Here is an 8,616-nt window from a genome sequence, read left to right on the forward strand (position 1 = left end):
TTTGCCAATCGGTTGTGTAACCAGACTTATTTGCCATTCCTTTTGCCTCATCCCTCTCAACCACACAATTTTTCATCAATTTTCTCATCAATCCACGGGGATTTAATATACTTTGACATATGACAATGTTATGAGGTTGACTTAGAAATAATATTTTAATGAAATATCTCCTACTGTAGATGTACATGTGGTGTCAGTAGACGCAAGTTACTTCCCAAGTCACTTAAGGACGTTGAAATGAAGGGGGCCTCTGAATGTCTAATGACATAAGACATGTCATTTAATCTACCCTGAACGTATCATGTCGGTAGGTGTCCACTGACAAAGTATACAAAATTCCAGACAATAATTTTTTATTTTTTTTTATTTTTAGAAACTATCACAATAGATAGGGAAACAAAATCACAGCAATAAGCTAACAAAACAAGTCAGTAAAAACATCAACACTGCACTCCAATCAAGAAGTGTAAAACTGCTTGAAGCTAAAAGTTAACTATGTAATGTTTATTCAGGCGCTGCTGCTGCTCCGTCCTCATCCACAGTCGCTTCCTCGAATCGCACCCGGAAGTCACAAAAGCACAAATTGTTCATTATTTTCAGTAAACAAATTATCAAAATGCCGGTTTAACATACTGCATTCCTTTTGTACCAGCACAATAATTTAGCTATACTGACCGACTGAATTAAAGTGAAGTAAAAAAATGTATAATCTTATTTTTAATCATACTCTTGAGCCGAGCTTGTGCAAGTTTGAGAGTGTCTGCTATTTTGTCATCTAACTCTTAGTATGTAGCCTTGTGGTGTGCTTTCAGGAACGCTCCTATGTTGTGAATTGTTTTTTGACATGGTATATTCCATGTCATATCACTACTTTTCCACCTATGCTGGCTGAGACAGAGGTTAGGTATTGTCCTGCTCTTCCCTCATAGGCAGTTTTGGCCATGAGATCTCTCTCCTTTGTCCTCTCTCCGGTCTTAACAGGTGGTAGGATTTCACATTTAGTTAGTAACTGCCTTGTTACTACTTTAATTCATTTGAAATTGTAATAAGTACACATTTGACTTACCATCACTTGACCAATAATACTATGTACTAAATAATAATAAATAAACTATCTAAACCTGTGCATTTACTTACTTTGATGGTTCGTCGCAGGGCATAGCAGGTGTCTTCAGTGACATTTTCAACATGTGCCTGATTGAGTCTGTAATACCAACATGTTTCAAGCAGACCATCATAGTCCCTGTGCCCAAGAACACGAAGGCAACATGTCTAAATGACTAAAGACACGTAGCACTCACGTCTGTAGATTTGCCTACCGCCAAAACAGATCCACAACCGCCCAAACCACCCAAACAACCACCCAAACAGATGATGCAATCTCTATTGCACTCCACACTGCCCTTTCCCACCTGGACAAAATAAACACTTATGTGAGAATGCTATTCATTGACTACAGCTCAGCGTTCAACACCATAGTTAGTCCCCTCAAAGCTCATCACTAAGCTAAGGATCCTGGGACTAAACACCTAACCTAGCAACACATCTGCCACGCTAATCCTTAACACTGGAGCTCCCCAGGGGTGCATGCTCAGTGCCCTCCTGTACTCCCTGTTCACACACGACTGCATGGCCAGGCATTACTCCAACACCATCATTAAGTTTGCAGACGACACAACAGTGGTAGGCCTGGTCACCGACAACGACGAGACAGCCTATAGGGAGGAGGTCAAAGACCTGGCCAGGTGGTGCCAGAATAACAACCTATCCCTCAACGTAACCAAGACTATTGAGATGATTGTGGACTACAGGAAAAGGAGGACCGAGCACACCCCCATTCTCATCGATGGGACTGTAGTGGAGCAGGTTGAGAGCTTCAAGTTCCTTGGTGTCCACATCAACAACAAACTAGATTGGTCCAAACACACCAAGACAGCCGTGAAGAGGGCACAACAAAGTCTATTCCTCCTCAGGAAACAAAACTTTGGCATGGGCCCTGAGATCCTCAAAAGGTTCTACAGCTGCAACATCAAGAGGATTGTATCACTGCCTGGTATGGCAATGCTCGGCCTCTGACCGCAAGGCACTACAGAGGGTAGTGCGTACGCCCCAGTACACCACTGGGGCTTAGCTGCCTGCCATCCAGGACCTCTACACTAGGCGGTGTCAGAGGAAGGCCCTAAAAAAAACAGCCACCCCAGTCATAGACTGTTCTCTCTACTATCGCATGGCAAGCACTACCAAGTCTAGGACAAAAAGGTTTCTCAACAGTTTTTACCCCCAAGCCATAAGACTCCTGAACAGGTAATCGAATGGCTACCCGGACTATTTGCATTGTGTGCTCCCCTAACCCACCCATCCCCTCTTTTTACTCTGCTGCTACTCTCTGTTTATCATATAAGCATAGTCACTTTAACTATAGATTCATGTACATTCTATCTCAATTGGGCTGACCAACCAGTGCTCCCGCACATTGGCTAACCGGGCTATCTGCATTGTGTCCCACCCGCCAACCCCCTCTTTTACGCTACTCTGTTATATATGCATAGTCACTTTAACCACATCTACATGTACATGCTACCTTAATCAGCCTGACTAACCGTTGTACTGATAACAAGTTCAAACAGGTGCCATGAATACAGGTAATGAGTGGAGGACAGAGGAGCCTCTTACAGAGGTCTGTGAGAGTCAGAAATCTTGCTTGTAGGTGACCAAATACTTATTTTCCACCATCATTTGCAAATAAATTCATAAAAAATCCTACAATGTGATTTTCTGGATTTTTTTCCCTCATTTTATCTGTCATGGTTGAAGTGTACCTATGATGTAAATTACAGGCCTCTCTCATCTTTTTAAGTGGGAGAACTGTCACAATTGGTGGCTGACTAAATACTTTTTTGCCCCACTGTATGTGATATACAGTAGATTTAAAAACAAATACAAACATTTTAAATGGCCATCCCTACCATTTTCTTTCGATAGTGGGAGTATTTTTATAAAAAAATGTATTATTTATTTTTATTTCACCTCTATTTAACCATGTAGGGCAGTTGAGGACAAGTTCTCATTTACAACTGCAACATGGCCAAGCACAGCAGTTTGACACATACAACAACACAGAGTTACATATGGAATAAACAAACAACACACAATAGAAGAAGTCTATATACAGTGAGTGCAAATGAGGTACGATGTGGGAGGTAAGGGAATAAATAGGCCATAGAGGCAAAATGATTACAATATAGCAATTAAACACTGGAGTGATAGATGTGCAGAAGATGAATGTGCAAGTAGAGATACTGGGGTGCAAAGGAGCAAAAATAAAAATAACAGTATGAGAATGAGGTAGTTGGATGGGCTATTTACAGATGGGCTACGTACAGGTGCAGTAATATGTGAGCTGCTCTGACAGCTGGTGCTTAAAGGTAGAGAGGGAGATATGAGTCTCCAGCTTCAATGGTTTTTGCAATTTGTTCCAGTCATTGGCAGCAGAGAACTGAAAGGAAAGGCGGCCAAAAGAGGAATTTGGTTTTGGGGGTGACCAGTGAAATGTACCTACTGGAGCGCATGCTACGGGTAGTTGCTGCTATCGTGACCAGTGAGCTGAGATAAGGCGGGGCTTTACCTAGCAGAGACTTGTAAATGACCTGGAGCCAGTGGGTTTGTTGACAAATATGAAGCGAGGGCCAGTCAATGAGAGCATACAGGTCGCAGTGGTGGGTAGTATATTGGGATTTGGTGACAAAACAGATGGCACAGCATCCAATTTGCTGAGTAGAGTGTTGGAGGCTATTTTATAAATGACATCGCAGAAGTCAAGGATTGCTAGGATAGTCAGTTTTACGAGGGTATTTTTGGCAGCATGAGTGTAGGATGCTGTTGCGAAATAGGAAGCCGATTCTAGATTTAATTTTGGATTGGAGATGCTTAATGTGAGTCTGGAAAGACAGTTTACAATCTAACCAGACACCTATGTATTTGTAGTTGTCCACATATTCTAAGTCAGAACCGTCCAGAGTAATGATGCTGGATGGGCAGGCAGGTGCTGGCAGCAATCGGTTGAAGACCACACATTTAGTTTAACTTGAATTTAAGAGCCACAGAAGGAGAGTTGAATGGCATTGAAGCTCATCTTGACATTAGTTAACACAGTGTCCAAAGAAGGTCCAGGGGCGGCAGGATACCCTAGTGGTTAGAGGGTTGGACTAGTAACCGAAAGGTTGCAAGTTCAAATCCCCTAGCTGACAAGGTACAAATCTGTTGTTCTGACCCTGAACAGGCAGTTAACCCACTGTTCCTAGGCTGTCATTGAAAATAAGAATTTGTTCTTAATTAACTGACTTGCCTAGTTAAATAATGTTTTTTTTTTAAGTATACAGAATGGTGTCGTCTGGTTTGAGGTGGATTAGAGAATCACCAGCAAAAAGAGCGACATCATTGATGTATACAGAGAGAAGAGTCGGCCCGAGAATTGAACCCTGTGGCACCCCTATATAGAGACTGCCAGAGGTCAAGACAACAGGCCCAATTTGACACACTGAACTCTGTCTGAGAAGTAGTTGGTGAACCAGCGAGGCAGTCACTTGAGAAACCAAAGCTGTTGAGTCCACCATGTGGTTGACGGAGTCAAAAGCCCTGGCCAGGTCGATGAATACAACTGCACGGTATTGTCTCTTATCGATGGCGGTTATGATATGGTTTAGGACCTTGAGCGTGCCTGAGGTGCACCCAGATTCACTGAAACCAGATTGCATAGCGGAGTAGGTACGGTTGGCTTTCGAAGACCTAGAAAGGCAGGGTAGGATAAATATAGGTCTGTAGCAGTTTGGATCTAGAGTGTCTCCCCCTTGAAGAGGGGGATGACCGCGGCAGCTTTCCAATCTTTGGGGATCTCAAACTATACGAAAGAGAGGTTGAACGGTTGTAACAATTTCGGCGGATAATTTTAGAAAGAGAAGGTTCAGATTGTATAGCCCAGCTGATTTGGAGGGATCCAGATTTGCAGCTCTTCCAGAACATCAGCTGTCTGGATTTGGGTGAATGAGAAATGGGGATGCTTGGGTAATTTGCTGTGGGGGGTGCAGGGCTGCCTGTGTATATTGGTTCCTAACTTCCCTGAAAAGTTGCATATCGCGGGGGCTATTTAATGCTAATGCAATACACCACAGGATGTATTTGTGCTGGTCAATGGCAGTCAAGTCTGGAGTGAACCAAGGGCTATATCTGTTCCTGGTTCTAAATGTTTCTTGCTTATTTAAGATGGTGAGGAAAGCACTTTTAAAGAATAACCAGGCCTCCTCTACTGACGGAATGAGGTCAATATCCTTCCAGGATACCCGGGCCAGGTCGATTAGAAAGGCCTGCTCTCTCAAGTCTTTTAGGGAGCGTTTGACAGTGATGAGGGGTGGACGTTTGACCGCGGACCCATTATGGACGCAGGCAATAAGGCAGTGATCGCTGAGATCCTGGTTGAAGACAGCAGAGGTGTATTTGGAGGGCAGGTTGGTTAGGATCATATCTATGAGGGTGCCCGTGTTTACGGGTATGGGGTTGCACCTGGTAGGTTCATTGATAATTTGTGTGAGATTGAGGGCATCTAGCTTAGATTGTAGGACTGCCGGAGTGTTAAGCATGTCCCATTTCAGGTCACCTAACAGTACGAGCTTTGATGATAGATGGGGGGCAATCAATTCACATGTGGTATCCAGGGCACAGCTGGGGGCAGAAGGTGGTCTACAGCAAGTGGAAAATGTCAGAGACTTGTTTCTGGAAAGGTGGATTTTTAAAAGTGTACACTCAAATTGTTTGGGCACACATCTGGATAGTATGAATGAACTTTTCAGGCAATCTCTGCTGTAGATTGCAACTCCGCCCCCTTTAGCAGTTCTATTTTATCTTAATCTTATCTTAATGTTATAGTTAGGGATGGAATTGTCAGGGTTTTTGGTGGCCTTCCTAAGCCAGGATTCAGACAAGGTCTAGGTCTAGGACATCCGGGTTGGCAGAGTGTTCTAAAACAGTAAATAAAACAAACTTAGGGATGAGGCTTCTCTTGTTAACATACATGAAACCAAGGTTTTTACTGTTACAGAAGTCAACAAACAAGAGCACCTGGGGAATGGGATTGGAGCTAGGTGCTGCAGGGCCTTGATTAACCTCTACATCACCAGAGGAACAGAGGAGGAGTAGGGTATTGATGGGATTGATTGGAGCAGTGGCTATTGAAGCAGTGGCTTCTTCCTTGCTGAGCGGCCTTTCAGGTTATGTCGATATAGGGCTCGTTTTACTGTGGAAATAGATACTTTTGTACCTGTTTCCTCCAGCATCTTCACAAGGTCCTTTGCTGTTGTTCTGCGATTGATTTTCACTTTTCACACCAAAGTACATTTATCTCTAGGAGACAGCACGTGTCTCCTTCCTGAGCGGCATGACGGCTGCGTGGTCCCATGGTGTCTATACTTGCGTACTATTGTTTGTACAGATGAACGTGGTACCTTCAGGTGTTTGGAAATTGCTCCCAATGATGAACCAGACTTGTGGAGGTCTACAATTTTTTTCTTGGCTGATATCTTTTGATTTTCCCATGATGTCAAGCAAAGAGGCACTGAGTTTGAAGGTTGGCCTTGAAATACATCCACAGGTACACCTCCAATTGACTCAAATGTTGTCAATTATCCTATCAGAAGCTTCTAAATCCATGACATCATTTTCTGGAATGTTCCAAGCTGTTTAAAGGCACATTCAACTTAGTGTATGTAAACTTCTGACCCACTGGAATTATGATACAGTGAAATAATCTGTCTGTTTACAATTGTTGGAAAAATGACTTGTATCATGCTTTAAGTATATGTCCTAACTGACTTGCCAAACTATAGTTTGTTAACAAGACATTTGTGGAGTGGTTGAAAATTAGTTTTAATGACTCCAACCTAAGTGTATATTACTTCCGACTTCAACTGTATATTTATTGTATTATTATTACTAATTGTATAACACTTTCTTTTTTTTAATGAAATGTATAAAATGCATATTCATCGTTACCATGTATTCAATGCAGATATTTGTATAATGTAATGTGTTTTATAATAAATTTGCATCGATTATTGAGAGTGGTGTACATCATTGGGGTTCATTACTGTGTGGAAAGATACTGATAATAAGAACGGTGGACAGACCGTGGACCGCCAACAAACACTTATTATGAACCAGCGGCCCAGTAGTTAATATGAAATTAGCAGAAGTTATTATTTTCTGTTGAAGTCTGATTGCATTTCAGGTTCTCATTATCATCAACATCCCACTGTAAACCGATAGTGCCCCAGTCCTGCCCTCATCTCCGCTCACTCAAGCTGTCATACTGTACAGGCGTGACGGAGATGGCCTTTCAGAGCCTTAGTGGCAGCTGTAGGTAACTGTATAGTATTTAACATCCACTACTCTTATGTAGGCCAAAGAGCATGTCAATAGACATGATGATGGTTCACTCACACTATAGCACACAAAAGTCCAAATACTGCACCATAGTAGGCCAGATGATGATTATTGTGTGTAGATTGTTGCAAAATCTCAATTTAATTTATATTAAATTCAGGGTGTAACCCAACAAAATGTGGAAAAATTCAAGGGCTGTGAATACTTTCTGAAGTGCCTTCAGAAATGTTTCCACATTTTGTTTTGTTATGCCTGAATTGAATATAGATTAAATTGAGATTATGTGTCACACAATATCCCATCATGTCAAAGTGCAATTTGGTTTTTAGAAATGCATAAAAATGTATACAAAATTAAAAGCCGAAATGTCTGGAGTCAATAACAATTCACAACAATACACAAATCTAAAAGTCAAAGAATAGATTTAAGAAATATATAAAAATTAGGACGAGCAATGTCAGAGTCCGGAGTATAAATATATACTAGATAGATACTGTATATCTATCTGTGATGGGATGTGTATACATTGTCTATACATAGAATATTTATTATGTCTGTAGAATACGTAGGATAGAATAGCATATATACAGCAATAGTTGAATAGGATGGCATTGACAAGAATACAGTATACAGTGCCTTCAGAAAGTAGTCAGACTTTTTGTTATGTTACAGCCTCATTCTAAAATTGATTAAATACGTTTTTTTGGCAACAATCTACACATAATACCCCATAATGACAAGGCAAAAAAAATAAACAGAAATATCTTATTTACAGACCCTTTTATTTTCAGACCCTTTGCTAGAGATTCAAAATTGAGCTCAGATTCATCCTGTTACCATTAATAATCCTTGTTTCTACAAATTGATTGGAGACCACATGTGGTATATTCAATTAATTGGACATGATTTGGAAAGGCACACACCTGTTTATATAAGGTCCCACAGTTGACAGTGCATGTCAGAGCAAAAACCAAGCCATGAGGTTCGAAGAAATTGTCCATAGAGCTCCGAGACAGGATTGTGTAGAGGTACAGATCTGGGAAAGGGTACCAAAACATATCTGCAGCATTGAAAGTCGACGAGAACAAAGGGGCCTCCATCATTCTTAAATGGAAGAAGTTTGGAACCACCAAGATTCTTCCTAGAGCTGCCGCCTAGCCAAACTGAGCAATCATGGGACTTGGG

At 41.5% G+C, this 8,616-nt stretch overlaps 1 long non-coding RNA gene across 1 annotated transcript in view; it reads right to left on the minus strand.

The window, feature by feature from the left end:
- Nucleotides 1–8,616, minus strand: part of LOC149970311 (uncharacterized) — a 431,327-nt gene that overhangs the window by 214,412 nt on the left and 208,299 nt on the right. The window lies entirely within an intron of this gene.

The sequence above is a fragment of the Oncorhynchus mykiss genome, chromosome 30 (genome assembly GCF_057628025.1).
Source record: "Oncorhynchus mykiss isolate SJ-2025 chromosome 30, ASM5762802v1, whole genome shotgun sequence".
In the NCBI taxonomy this organism is placed as follows: domain Eukaryota; kingdom Metazoa; phylum Chordata; class Actinopteri; order Salmoniformes; family Salmonidae; genus Oncorhynchus; species Oncorhynchus mykiss.